The sequence below is a fragment of the Cricetulus griseus genome, chromosome 6 (assembly GCF_003668045.3).
Source record: "Cricetulus griseus strain 17A/GY chromosome 6, alternate assembly CriGri-PICRH-1.0, whole genome shotgun sequence".
In the NCBI taxonomy this organism is placed as follows: domain Eukaryota; kingdom Metazoa; phylum Chordata; class Mammalia; order Rodentia; family Cricetidae; genus Cricetulus; species Cricetulus griseus.
The window spans coordinates 39,417,056-39,432,115 of record NC_048599.1 but is presented as its reverse complement, the minus strand read 5'-3'; positions in this window follow the sequence as shown (position 1 = coordinate 39,432,115).

The window sequence follows — 15,060 nt, the reverse complement described above, 5'->3', positions numbered from 1 at the left end:
ACCATTCTGCACTTTAGTAACAAGTAGGTCTTGAGATTAAAAAAACATATGAAGCTAGTAGAATTGTTTGTCTTCTTAAGTTTTGTTTGTTCTGGGCTGAGTTTGGAATGAGCCTTCTTTCCTCTTCGAACATAAGGCCTTCTGTCCAAAATGAAGTGTTTTGAAACACAGCCAGGCCTGTTCTGAATTATAAAAGATTGAGTTAATTAACCTTTCACCAGCTGATTACTTTCAACCTTTCTGTTGGCACATTGGGAAAACGTACTAGTGGTTACTAATTAAAGTCATTGGGTATACCTTCACACTTCTTTACATTCTTAGACTCCTGAAGTAAGCTGATTAGGAAGAAAGAGGGAAAGTTTCATTGACGTTACCCTTGAAAATGGTTATGGGAATCTAAAATTGAACCAAAGTAGGCAAAATTGCAACTTTATTTGATAATGTTTTAGGGGCCTGAGGTCTTGGTCTTCTTTATAAGCATAATGATAGTTTAAATGTATCAAGTTCCTAACAGGGACACACACACACACACACACACACACACAAAACTAATAAAGGTTGTACATGCACTATCTCACATAGCTCTTAATTTTCTAAGATATATAGGAATTCTCATCACACATTACAAATAAGGAATATTACAGTTATTTCAAGTCAATTTTCAAAGACCATAAAGTTGGTGTAATTTACAGACAGAACTCAATGTGTTCTAGCATCTAGCATCATCTCAGGAATGTTAATCTAAAGGAGGATGAAGTCATCATTCTGAAAGCTGAAAGAGTGTAAAAAAGAAATGTACTTGTAGCTCTGTTGTACATCAGTTTCTTTCTGTATTAAGTGTTTATTTCTGCATAACAATTATCCTTAAAATGCATTATTTCAGAGAGCACCCACAGCTTAGGAATCCAGGAGCAGCTCAGTCAGATGAATGTACCACAGGGGCTCACATGAGGTCAAAGTCAATCTGGGTGACAAAAAAAAAGGGGGGCATCTTAAGGTTCTATTTGGCTGGAGGATCTTCCAAGTTCACTTGTAAGATCTTTGGCAGACCTTGCCTTCACACTGACTACCCATGCTCTAATTTCAACAGTTACACCAGACCACTCCTCACTGTCTAGATCTCAACACAGACAGCAGTAACATTCTCATGCCATGACAGCTGATTTCACTGGGGCTACTAATCCATGAGGAACAGAGCCTATGATCTCAGGCTGAGTCTTTTACAGCTCAGCTTCCAAAGACAAACCAGTAATTTTGTCATGTTCTACTGGTCACACAGATTAATTCCAGTACACTTGAGAGGGAAAAGGAACTAAATATGTGCCAAAATTCTGGGCTTACTGGAATACTGCCTTTGCTTTCCTACACTGTCCTCCAGATATAGAATGTCTGCATTCATCTTATCTGTCTACTTTCCTTCTATTAATCCTGAAAGACAAGTTTGGATATAACTTTACTGCTCAGATCACCTCAATACTCTTTCCCTTCAATGGTTCTCATGATGGTAACAGTCATATTGTATCCTGATTACTTGTATTATTGTTGCACTGAATTCTTTAAAAGAGAGATATAATGCTTGACTCAGGAAGTGGTTTGGAAAGAGATCCCAGGGAACAAAAGTCAGAGACTTGAAGGAAGGAAAAAGCTAAGAAGCAACCCAAGGTGTAATTATTGAGCCTTCCAACATTGTAGACTTCTGGGTTCCATATAATGAAGGGGGCAGTCACCTGAGAGATTGTGTGAAGTGTGCCTACAATTGTTTGTCTGAAGGAAAAGAAGGTATTTTACCTACAAGGATCAAGGCCAAAAATGACAGACTGATCAAAGAAGATTAAAAACAAAAGACTGGAGGCAGGAAACAAAGTATATAGTGGATACAGTGTGTTTGTCCACAGCCAAAACAAGCCCAAGGGAAGGAGAAACATCAATGTTTCAATTTTAATCCTCAGTATATGCAAGAGAAATTAGCAGTCCCAAAATCCATGTCATCCCTGCAAGTAGACTAAAATTCTTCATTTTTTCAACAAACATTACTCAGTACATACTAAAAAGTTAATGCCATGCAATATACTAATGATTCTGTTGGCATGATTTACAAAATATTTAATATCAAGCATTGTATAGATACTGACCAATGAAAATAAACATCAGTTCTCCATGGGAAGTAGAGTTATCCTAGAACATTCCTTCTAAATGTAACTGAGAAACAGTTGAATAATGAGAAATAAACCTTGCTTTTCATTGTGTGTCCAAAGAATGTCTCTTAGAATTTTGATATGGAGTATGTAGGAAGGTGATGTTTTTGGATGCCATCATGAAAAGGAAAGATGATGTTTCCAGGAAGGGAGGGTAAAAAGTAAGAAAAAGGAGAGGTATCACACATGAAAACAGAGATCAACACCATGCACTGAATTCTTTAAAAGAAAGATATAATGCTTGACTCAGGAAGCAGTTTGGAAAGAGATCCCAGGGAACAAAAGTCAGAGACTTGAAGGAAGGAAACAAAAGGAGGATCTTAAACATGAAAAGATCCTCCTTTTGCAGAATCCTCATGCAGCTGGAGTTTCTGCAGGTAGACAAATGATAAACAAAATCATGGAATTAACACAAATCAAGAGAGAAATTCAAAGTTAAAAATAGCATGCTTCCCTGAGATATTTCTCCCAACATGTCACTGAGGGAATATCCTAATGTTTCTCTACAGTTTAGATGCTGAACTCTTGAAAGAACTCTCAAAAATATTTACTTTCAAAGAAATGAATGGAATCTAAACACAGTTTCGATACTTTCTATGAAGGAATTTGCCATTGTTTCTCCCACTATAGCCACCATTGTTTCTCAAACTATATCCAGAAAGAAAAATCACATTTCTAAAATTACTTTGAAATCTGTCATATACTTGAGGACACTAAGACACCTAGATGAAATAAAATCTGGAAGTAATAAAGTTCATCCTTAAAATCCTAAGATTTGGGGTTGTGTTAGCTCCAGCAAAGGAGCAGGAAGAGGAGGAGCCTCTATAGACAGGAATCTGAACTGTGAGAAATGATAAAAGACATTTTGCAGACTGAAGGAATACATCAGGCAAAAACTAAGACCAAAAACAATTGACAAAGAATGTCATAAAGACCATTCACAAATTACTTGCACTAAACTCCAGGTAGAGAACTAAGAGCTGCCTTTCCATGACCCCATGAAGCACAAGAAAATGTAGAGTGCGTACCAGACAGGGAAAGAAGAAAAGCCTCAGAGGTCACAAAAGAAGTGCTAGGTAGCTGAAATGTACATAGAACAGAATGGTGGTACACCAGAGAGAAACCCATCATCCACAAAAAGGAGAGAGGACACACAAGCCTCATCCAAACTTATTTTGATTTTATCTTATTGAAATAAAAATAAAATAGTATGTTTCTATTTTGTATTTCTTTCCAACACTTACAATTTTGTTACAAACTTTCTGTTACAAAGAATTCTTTTTTCCTTTCTTTTCATAATCTTTTGCTCTTTCCTCATAAAATCTTCTATTTTGTTCCTTTTTATTTAATCTACCCTTCCTGTTTTTCCTTACCCTGCCTCTTCTTTCATCTCATTCGTCTACTATTTCTACATTTAGTAAAATTTTATCTTCTGCTTTATGGTCATTAGCAGCAAGTGGGCTTCAACCAAGTTTAAGTGCATTTCTACATGATATGTAGTCTGGGTTGGTGCTAAGATAGCAGTTTGTTTCCTGATTTCTACATGACACTAAGACTGCATCCTGTTGAGTAGATTGCTCATTAAGAGATCGCCAAACCAATAGATACACAAAACACAATATAGAAACATAAGAAACATGAAAAAAATGAAGGCCATTGACTGTTCCAAAAGAGTGTGACTATTCCACTACTGAACTCAATGATGCAGAAGTGGGTAAAACACCAGACTCAGATCATAAGAATTTGCTACTTAGGAAAGTGATCCATAAAATATAGAAGATAGAAACAAGAAGAGGAAGGAAGGAAGGGAATCACAGTAGGAAGACAACACAAGCAATTCACAGTAGGAAAACCGAAAAATAGGTGAAAAACATCAGCTATATGGAATTTTGAAATCTATCAATATGAAAGAGAAATTGATCCAGGAACTTGAAATTTGGGGAAAAGAATGCCAAATGTAATGTTGAAAATTAAAAACTCAATAACTCAACAAACACAATAAAAAAAAAAAAACATCACCAGTAAGCTCAAGCAAAAAGAAGAAAAACATTCAGAGATAAGGAGCAAATTCCAAACAATATTACATTCAAATATCAATAAAGAAAAGAATTGAGTTATACCATAATGTCAAAAAACTCTGGAGGTCAAATCAGGAGGTCAACCCTAAAGAGCTACAGAATAAAAGGAGGTGTGTGTGTGTGTGTGTGTGTGTGTGTGTGTGTGTGTGTGTGTATTTAAAACTTAGCCATAATTTGCTTAATAAAAGTATAGCCTAAAATTTTCCAAATATAAAAAGAAAGTGAACATCCAAACATAAGAGATAATTACAATCTCCATGTAGATATGAAGAGAAAAGATTTTCTCTACAATGTATTATACTGAAACTATCAAAAATACAATACAAAGAAACAATTAAAAACAAAACAGTAAAGGGAAAACACCAACTCACTTACAAAGACAAATATATCATAACTACAGAGATCTCATTACCAACCTAATAAGCAAAGAAAGCACAAAATGATATATTTCAAGCACTGAAAGTAAGTAATTGCTACCCAGGATTATGATATCCAGTAAAACTATCTTTTTTTAATTCATGGAAAAATAAGGACATTTTAAGAAAGTCATAAACAAAGATCACCACAAAATGCAGGATAAAGTTAAAGGAAGGCTATCCAGAGGATGAAAAAAGATCATTCATACTCAATCATTCAAGTACAGAAAAGAATAAATTTCACTAGACAGAGATGAACAATAGAGAGATGGGAAGAAATCCATCATGTACCACACAGTAAACCAGTAAATTTCTAATGCTAATAGTAGAGAAGAAAAAGAACAAATGATAATCGAACCCACCAAAAAATTTCAAGAATCACAAAACCATTCTCAGTAATAACCTTGAATGTAAATGACATCAACTCAACAATGAATAGATGAACTGGAATAGAAAATGAATATTCAACTATTTCTTGTCTCCATGAAACAGTTATTGTGTAACAGTCCTTTGAGAATAAAACATTCCATCCTGCAGGAAAGTTCCTAAAACCAGAAGGTAAACAACTCAAGATAACTTCAAAAACATTACCCAAATTGACAATATTCACAAGGTTCCTGCCCTCCCAGAGTAAACAATAAAGTCTACTGAGAGTCACTCTCACACAAGCCAAGCTCTAAAGAAGACTGAGACCAGACTAGCTGCCTGGAAGAAGCAGAAACCAGCCTGGCTGAGTGGAAGAGGTTTAGACCAACTGAGTCACTTGGAAAGACCACTTTCCAACCTGCTAAGCTGCCTCACAGTTCCCAGTTTTTTTTAGCTGTCACCCCTGCTGAGGTGGACTTTGGTGTTACAGCTCTCTTTTCTGGCCCTGTAATCAATCCCTCGCCCACATTCCTGTAAGTAACCCCAATAAAACTCATTGGTTCACCAATTTGGACTTTCAGTCTATCTGTACTTTGGTGTTTCATGGGCTCCCTATCTGGGGTGAGTAGGTATGTGTGTGTTGCATCTCCCCAGGAAAAGTCTTTTCACACAGGACTTCATGGGAAAGTATACCCACAGACTGAGAGGCAAAAGAATAGAAATTAAACTATCAAGAAACTGCAAGATAAATACAAGTGGTAATAGCTTTTGATACCTAAAAGTAGACTTGAAATTAAAGTTAGTCAGGATATGTAAAGAAGGCCACTGCATAACAAAGAGAATTTATAAAGACACTATAAAAATCATGGGCAGTGGTGGCACATGTCTTTAACCTCAGCACTTGGGATGCAGAGGCAGATGGATCTTTGCAAGTTTGAGGCCAGCCTGGTCTACAAAGCAAGTTCCAGGACAGCCAAAGCTGTCACACAGTGAAACTGTGATTCAAAAAAATAAATAAATAAAAAAGTAAAAAGAAATAAACAAAAAAGAAAATAAACTATAATAACTATAAATATCCTATTGTCATAAAAACAAGCAATAATAAGCATTAAAAGTCAGACAGATTTTGATACAGTAGAGGTAGGAGTTAAATTACAGCACAGACTAAATGGATTTGATAAATACCTAGAAATTAATCTAACCAGAAAATAGGAAACCTTCTTTAAAATAGATCACATTGTTGGCCAGAAGTCAACTTCTGCTAAAAACAAAATAATTTTAATAACTTTTCTGTCTTATTAGATCATAGTGCAATAAAAATATTAGTAAAAAGAAACCACATGTTCTACTCAAATATTTGGAGACTAAATAATATATTTTTTGATTGAACTATTGCTCATTGAAGGCATCAGGCATCAAGGAGGAAATAAAATTTTCTTACAATTAAATTAAGATGAAAGCACAACTTCCCAAAACCTTTGGGATACTCAAAGTGTCTCAAATTACATAATGATGCACCTCATGACCTTAATAAAAGCAAGAACACACCAAACCAAAACAGTATGTGGTGAAAGCTATAAAAGATCAGTGCTGAAATTAATGCATTAGAAACTAAAGAACACTTCAAATCAGAGTGTTCTTTGGAATGAAAAAAATTGAGAAGCCCACAAACAATCTAAGAGAAACAAAGACAGAATAGTAAACTTAATGAAATTAGAGATGAAAAGGAAGATGTTTCAACAGATTCTAATGGCATCCTGAGAATGATGAGGAAATATTTTGAAAATGTATTTTCTGGAAATGTGGAAATGAGATAGATGATATCCTTATTAAAAACACAACTCTCTATTCTTGAAGAGGACATAAGCTCAATTCCCAGCACCCACATTAGGCAATTTACAACTACTTCTAGGGGATCCAACACTCTCTTCTGGCCTCTGAAGGCATGAATACATGGGACACATAAATACATTCAAACACACACACACACACATATGCATATATATGATAATAAAAAATAAACTTGAAAAAACCCTTGATAATCTACAATTTTTTACAAAGTGGTAAATCTCTACATAAATCTGACCTACTAAAATTAAACAAAAAGGATACAAACATAGAAGGCATAAGAATGAAGCAGCAACAGTCAACAAAAATTTCAGGTCTCAATGGACTCACAGCTGTATCCAACCAAATCCTTGACAAAGAGCTAACATTGGTGTTTCAAACTTCTCCTGATAAATGTGGATAAAAAAGTTTTTAATAGAATATGTATAAACTGACTTCAGTTTTATATTAATAAGCTCATACACTAACTGAATAAGTTTTATCCCAAAGAAAGTTGGTTCAAAATGTATAAATCCATAAAGGTTACATTATCAATATACTTAATAACAGAAATACCATGATCATCCCATAGAAAAAGCTTTCTATAGATTTCAATTATTTACTATTATTTATAAATTTAATTATTTCATGATTAAAGCCCTGGAATAAGCTAGAAATTGAAGGAACATATTTCAACACAATGAAGGCTATGTGTAACAAGCCACTAGCCAACATTATATTATACAGGAAAGAAATGAAAAGGTTCCCTCCAAAATCAAGAGTAAGGCAAGAATGACCACTTTCTATACTCTTATTCAATAGTCATTAGTCTTAGCTAGAGCAATAAAAAAGAAATAAAAAGGAGAAAATCTAATTATCCCTATTTTTAGATAACATCCTATACTGAAAAGAGCCTTCAGAAAACTCTTCTATCTGATAAACACATTCAACAAAGTTGCAGAATACAGGAAACAATCTCAACAACTGACAAGTGGGATTACACAAAATTAAAAGATTTTCACACAGCAAAGAAAAGTGTCAGCAGAGTAAAGAGACAGCTTTCAGAATAGAAGAATAGTTTTCAACTTTATATCTGACAGGGAGCTAATATCTGGAATCTATAAATAATTCAAGTAAATAACTATTTAAAAATTATAAATCATTGAATCAATAAACCAGCTGATGAGCTGAATAGACAGCTCCCACATGAAGAAATGCAAATGTATGAAAATGTGTCACTATCCTCAGCTCTTCAGGAAATGCATATTAAACCACTTTCCTATTTTCCCTCTTACACCAGTCAGAGTAGCTATCATTGATAAAACAAATGACAATGAATGCTGGCGAGGATGTCAGAAAAGAGAAATATGTGTAACTTGTTGCAGCCACTGTGGAGTAAGTATGGCATTTTTTTCCCAAACACTGAAAATAGAACTATTAAAGGACCCAAGTATGCCACCCTGGATATGAACCCAGAAGAATCTAAGTCAGCAAACCAAAGAGATCCTTGAACACCCATATTTATTACAACTCAATTCACAATGGTCAACATATGAAAGCAGTTTAGACATCCATAAAAAAATAATGAATGACTAAAAATAGTGTACTTCACAACAGAATATTACCCACCTGGAAAGAAATTTAAAACTATAGAATTGGCAAAGTAGGCCAGATCTAAAAGACCAAATGTTGCATGCTTCTTTCATATATAGAATTATATATATATATGTATATATTTATATACATGTAACATATACATAAGAATATATATGACATATTATATATAATTTTATATAATTTGATTATTTATTTACAAAGTAGAGCTTACAACCTTCAATAGAAAAATAAACATATAATAATTAATATAAAATATAAATATAAGAATAAAGTATATGTGCTTTATAACTTATGTGGTAAAATAAATGATAAGAACATGAAGGACAACAAGATGGCAAATTTATTAATGAAAATTCTTATAGGATGTTTGAAGGAATAAAATATGACATGAAAGCAAATTATCATAATTTAAGCTTTTTATCATAATCCAGATCAACATCTAAAAATTGGTATTAAAGTATGTGGCTAAAATAAATCAAAACATGAAATAAAATACTTTTTTTAAAGATTTTATTTATTTATTATGTATACAGTTATCTGCATACATGCACACCAGAAGAGGGCACCAGATCTCATTACAGATGGCTGTGAGCCACCATGTGGTTGCTGGGAATTGAACTCTGGTCCTCCGGAAGAACAGTCAGTGCTCTTAACATCTGAGCCATCTCTCCAGTCCCTGAAATAAAATACTTTTCACTAGTAGTAAAAAGTAATGTAAGTAAGAGCCCTTGAGGGCAAGGGGGTGTAACAATAAGTCTCTACTCCAAAGCCACTCAAGCACTGCCATGTAGGCACTTTCCACCAGACCATGTTAAGGTCCCAAGTAACACACAGCGACTTATATTAGGTACAAATGCTGCTTGGCCAATGACTAGTTTTTCTCATCTGCTAGCCCAGTCTTAATTATTATAAATCTATGTATTTTATAAGACTTATTTTATGTAGGATGCCTTCCACTGGTGTCCTCATCCTGGGATCACATGGCAGCTCAGAGAAGAGAGCAGGAGGAAGAGCAAAAGGGATGACTTCCTTCTTGTCCTTGCTTATATACTGAGTTTGCCTGCTATGTCACTTCCTGCTTGGATCTTTTACTACATTTCCCAGAATCCTCCTTGACTCCTAGTCCCACCTATCTTGCTTCCTCATTGGCCAAACAGTGCTTTATTTATCAACCAATAAGAGAGACATATACACAGAAAAATGTGCCCCATCAAGGGGGTCCTAGAGAAATGAAACAGCATTTAAGTGCACTTGGACTCTCCCAGAGGTCAAGAGTTTAGTTCATAGTACCCACACCAGGCATCTCACAACAGACTATAAATCCAGTTCCAAGGGATTCCTCTTCTGGCCTTCATAGCACAAACATGCATACACAGTTACACATAGACACACATGAACAACAATAAATCTTTTCCTTTTTTTTCTTTCTTTTTTTTTTGGTTTTTCAAGACAGGGTTTCTCTGTGTAGCTTTGGAGCCTATCCTGGCACTCGCTCTGGAGACCAGGCTGACCTCGAACTCACAGAGATCCGCCTGCCTCTGCCTCCCGACTGCTGGGATTAAAGGCATGCGCCACCAATACCTGGCAATAAATCTTTTTGTAAAATTCCAAATAATCACATGGATGAATTATGGAGATATTAAGCTAAGTGAGTAAGTGCTATAGAAAGGACAAACACAGTTGGATTCTACTCAGGTGAAGTACTTACAGTGATCAATCTCATGATATGTACATACATATAATCACAATAATAAGCATGTATGTTACATACACGCACTGTATATACATATGTGTGTATATTTATATATATATGTGTGTGTGTGTGTATCCACAATAATAGATAGAAATACTTATCATTTAAAGATTAGAATAAATACAGGAGATAAGGAGAAGCAAAGGAAACAATAGATGGGACTAAAGAAAATAAGTAAATAACAAGGTAATAGATATAAGCCTGATTAAAATAATGAATACATTAAATTAAAATAAACTGAAAAACAGAGAGGTTCTAAGGGAGCAAAATGAGGACCCAGTTATTTGCAGCCTAAACAAAAATCTCTGAATACAAACACAAATAGGTTAAAGAGAAAAGAAAGGAGAAAAGCTCAACTTGCAAACACTACATAAAAGAAAGCTGGGGTGGCTCTATTAATATCAGGCAACTTAAAATATCAAGATGCAGAGTGAAAATTGAAAAATACAAATCAGTATTCATAATGCTAAAAGAACTAATTTTTCCAAAAGAAGTAAAATTCCCTGAATTATTGATATTTCAAATAACAGATCTCCATAACACATGAAGTGATGCAACAGAAGGTAAGAAACAGTCAAATTTATAATTCTAATCAGAAAAAGAACTAAAATATACTTATCTGATAAAGTCTTGAATCCAGAAAACTATGAAAATTTCTTATTATAATTAGAAGACAAAGTATTATTTAAAACCTAAGGGAAAAACCCTAGATAGATACATAATTAAAGAAGATACAGTAATGGCCAATAAACACAAGAAAGAGTCTACAACTCATAAATTAAGATTAAAGCCTCTATCTAGATGTACTTTCTTATCAAATGGGCTAAAAGTAAAAGATAATAACATGAAGGAACCCCAACACATTATGATCTGAAGTAGTGCAATAAAATCACTTTGGAAAAGAATTGTTGCTACAACATGGAATTTCATTTCTATGTATTTGCTGAGAAGAAATGAAAGCCTTGTTGAAAGGGGATAGCCTCATTAATGATAGACAAACTCCAGAAATGAACGTAAATGTCTTTCAGTGGCTAAAGTTTACGTGCACAATCTTACTCACAGACCTAATCAGCAATAGAAAGAACAAACCACTGTGCTGGAATTTCAAAGCAAAGTGTATTGAACAGCTACAAGGCTGTGGGTAGACAAGGAGAATGACAGCTAATGTTCCAATAACAAGGTAGGATAACTGTACTTAGCAATTAATTGAGCATTTCAAAATAACTAGTATGGAGGATATTCAATGCTCTCAACACAAAGCAATTATTAACGTCAGAGAATGAACATACCAATTATCTTGATCTCATCATTGCACACTGTACACATGTATTGACACTCTACTCCATAAACCCACACCATTTTTGTCATCATTTAGAATAAACACATACTTTTAGAAGAATTGGAAAAAATGTTAAGGTAAAGAATTAGACACAGATTTTCCTGTAAGATTCTATTTCTATGAAAACCAATAACAACTAAATGCGTTGGAAATTTTGCCTCTTCAGTGAAGAGAGGTAGACTTGCTCAAGAGCAGAAACAGGAGATATAGAGTGCTGAAAAACAGATGGTTCTTCTCTGACAGTTCAACTCAGTTGTCACCTTGACTAGAGTCGGGTTCAGAGCTTCACATCTCTGAGCATGTCTGTGAGGGTGTTTGCAGATAGCACTGGATAGTAAGGGCTCTTAGCAAACACATGTGTTAATCCATAATTAATAAAAGGGCCTGTGAAAGACAGGTGCTAGTTTGAAGGAAGGAAGTCACTGGAAAGCCTGGCCTTGGTCCCTCTGTCCTAACCCTTTCCTGTAAATTGCTCTGCTCTGCCAAGCCCTCCATACCATGCCAGACTGGCACTTCTGAACCCAAAACTAAGACAAGACATGTTTTTCCTTAAGCTGTTTCTGTTGGGCAATTGGCCACAGCAAAGGAAAGGTAAAGAATAAAATCCCTATCACCCATAGTTACTAGAGTGAGTGAAACTGCTACCATTCATCATATAAAATGCAAACCAAAGCCGGGCGTTGGTGGTGCACGCCTTTAATCCCAGCACTCGGGAGGAAGAGGCAGGCAGATCTCTGTGAGTTCGAGGCCAGCCTGGTCTCCAGAACAAGTGCCAGGATAGGCTCCAAAGCTACACAGAGAAACCCTGTCTTGAAAAACAAACAAACAAAACAAACAAACAAACAAACAAAAAGGATGTGTTCATTTTACCTTACTGCATACATCATGCCTAGGATACACACCTCAAAATCCAAGAAATTAAGTAAATTTGAGATGTCTATATTAATCAAATATTATGGCAGTATTGTTGAGTACCAAAAAGCCTCTAAGACTCAATGACTTACAAAGCAATACAGGGTCTTGCTCGAAAATTTATGAATTGGCCAGAAGTCCTTTAGGACTTGTCTTATCTGGAAACTACAACAATCACCCAGGCCATGTATTTATTCATGGTGTTGACCAAAGTAGAAGAGCAATGAGCAGGATGCCATCAAGTTGTAGCTTGGAAGTAGAGTCCATTCTATTCCCTTCCCCTGGGAAAAGTGAACCAATGGAGTAGGGCCAAAACCAATAAAAAGGGAAGGACATCTCATGTCTCATGAATGAGGACAAAGATGAGGAGACAGGCAGAACTGTAGACACATACATAGTACAATCTTATTGTCACAGTGCAATCTCCAGCTGGTGTAAGGGATATGGGAGTCTCAGGGCCTTTTACTGGCCACGCTTTCCATGTCATCCAGAAGCCAGCAAGCTTTACTCTGAAGATCGGATGAAGGAAACTTTTCGAATATTTTCACATTTCTTAAGAGATAACAGTGATGAAACAAAACAGCACTGTGCTGGATACCCATATGAGACAGAAAACTTCACTCCAGATGTTTGTTCACACATTTGAATGTCTGAGTCTGAGGAGCAGAAGGCCTGAGGCTTAACACAGGGAGAAGAAATGTCTGTTAATGCAAAGCAATGCAACACAGCCATCTAATGGAGCCTGGGTGTCATACATAAGTCTGCCTTCTGCCTCACTGGGACGATTGGAAGAAGATCAAAGCACAATTATTCTGTGTCCCTACATTGATGCTCTGAGTTTGGTTGAGCAGCAACGCCACGGACTCTTGGGAAAGCGGGAGGCAGCAGTGTGTAAGCACTGTCCCTGGATGTGGCTAGAGGTTTGGAGTTTTGCTTGCCAGTCTGGGTGATAAATTACCCTTAATAAAGTAAATAACGTCTCACTCTTGCTCCTGGAGGCAACCCTAACTAACTACAGTGGCCACAAACAAACAAACAAACAAAAAAACCATGAAAATAAGAGAGGAATTTGTTGTGGGGGGGAGTTTTGGATAGGAAAATTTATTTGGGGTCAATATAATCAAAGTAATCTCTCTCTCTCTCTCTCTCTCTCTCTCTCTCTCTCTCTCTCTCTCTCTCTCTCTCTCTCTCTCTCTGTGTGTGTGTGTGTGTGTGTGTGTGTGTGTGTGTGTCTGTGTGTGTCTGTGTGTGTTGTAAGGAAATTGTGAAAGAATAAAGTCTTAAAGGACTGGAACTAAGAGGGAAAAGATGAAGACAGTTTTATTTATGTTTTTAAAAACTGTAGAATGAAGTATATAGGTATAGTTTTAAAGGTATTTTATTTGTAATAAAAAAAATTCTGCAAACAACATCACCTACTCCTAGCTCAAAAAATAGACATAATTCTCTTTCAAAAAAATACAGAAGAAGCCAAGGTCAAATTTTACCTACCTACATATGGTGAAGACCACACCTAAAGACAAGTGGCGACCATTTCTTCGCCATGATTTTACAAACAATAGGAAATCCAGACTTTATCTATGGGCACATTAAGCCATTCTCTCCACAACACCACAGAAAGCATGAAAAGAAAATCCTTCTTACAAAGTTATCACCAATCTAGACACATGATCTGAGCCTCTCTAGGTCCTGCCCCTGACTGTGGGTATCTTCATACCATTCCATCACCTCCCGACATCATCCACACCACGTATTTTCCCAACAAGCAATGATTGTTCAACAGCCATGGATCATGAGAAGATGGAGAGAGGCAAACAATCTTAGTGTAACAGCGGTTAAGAACCATTATCACACAGGCCTTCAGGGTTTCTTGAGCACAGTAAAGACTCATGTTGACTACTCCCCAAAGACCAAAATCCTTAACTTCTACAATACCTAAAGCTTAAAGTATGAGGAGAAATCCTAAAGAAATCAAAATCCTTGGAGGCTAAGTCACAAATGCTGACATTTTGAAAGTCAAATTCCTCCAAAACATAATTTGTCCTGGAGAAAAGGCTATCTGAGGAGCAAAAGCAAGTTCTAGGGAAGAGATTTGTGAGTTCTCTGTTGTACTTCATCCCTTCACTCGTAGTGCGGTATTTACTTTCAAAAATATCCTTCACTGTCAACAAGCTCAATGACCTTATGAACCAGAGACAGTGGCTAGCAATTTTCCTAGGTTAAGAACACATTAAATGGCACAGTATCCTTAAAGATCTTAGTGATGAAAGGCCTGGTTCTTACATTTGCCACTAAGTCAAACAGAAAGGAAGCATGTCCCTGACTGTGGTTCAGGACTCACACTTTTCCTCGGTGCCTTGAGAAGCCACCACTGGGGCAGGACCATGCAACAGGGTGATGCTCTAACCTCGGCCTCCTTCAGGGAGCTCCCTCCAGCTCTGGGATTTCAAACCTGAAACATTAAGCTGATAGTACGTTTTCACAAACTCAGTAAGTGGTAAAGTTGGAGGGAGATACCTTATTTCTTCTCCCATGGAGATTGAAAATGCTTTTAAGG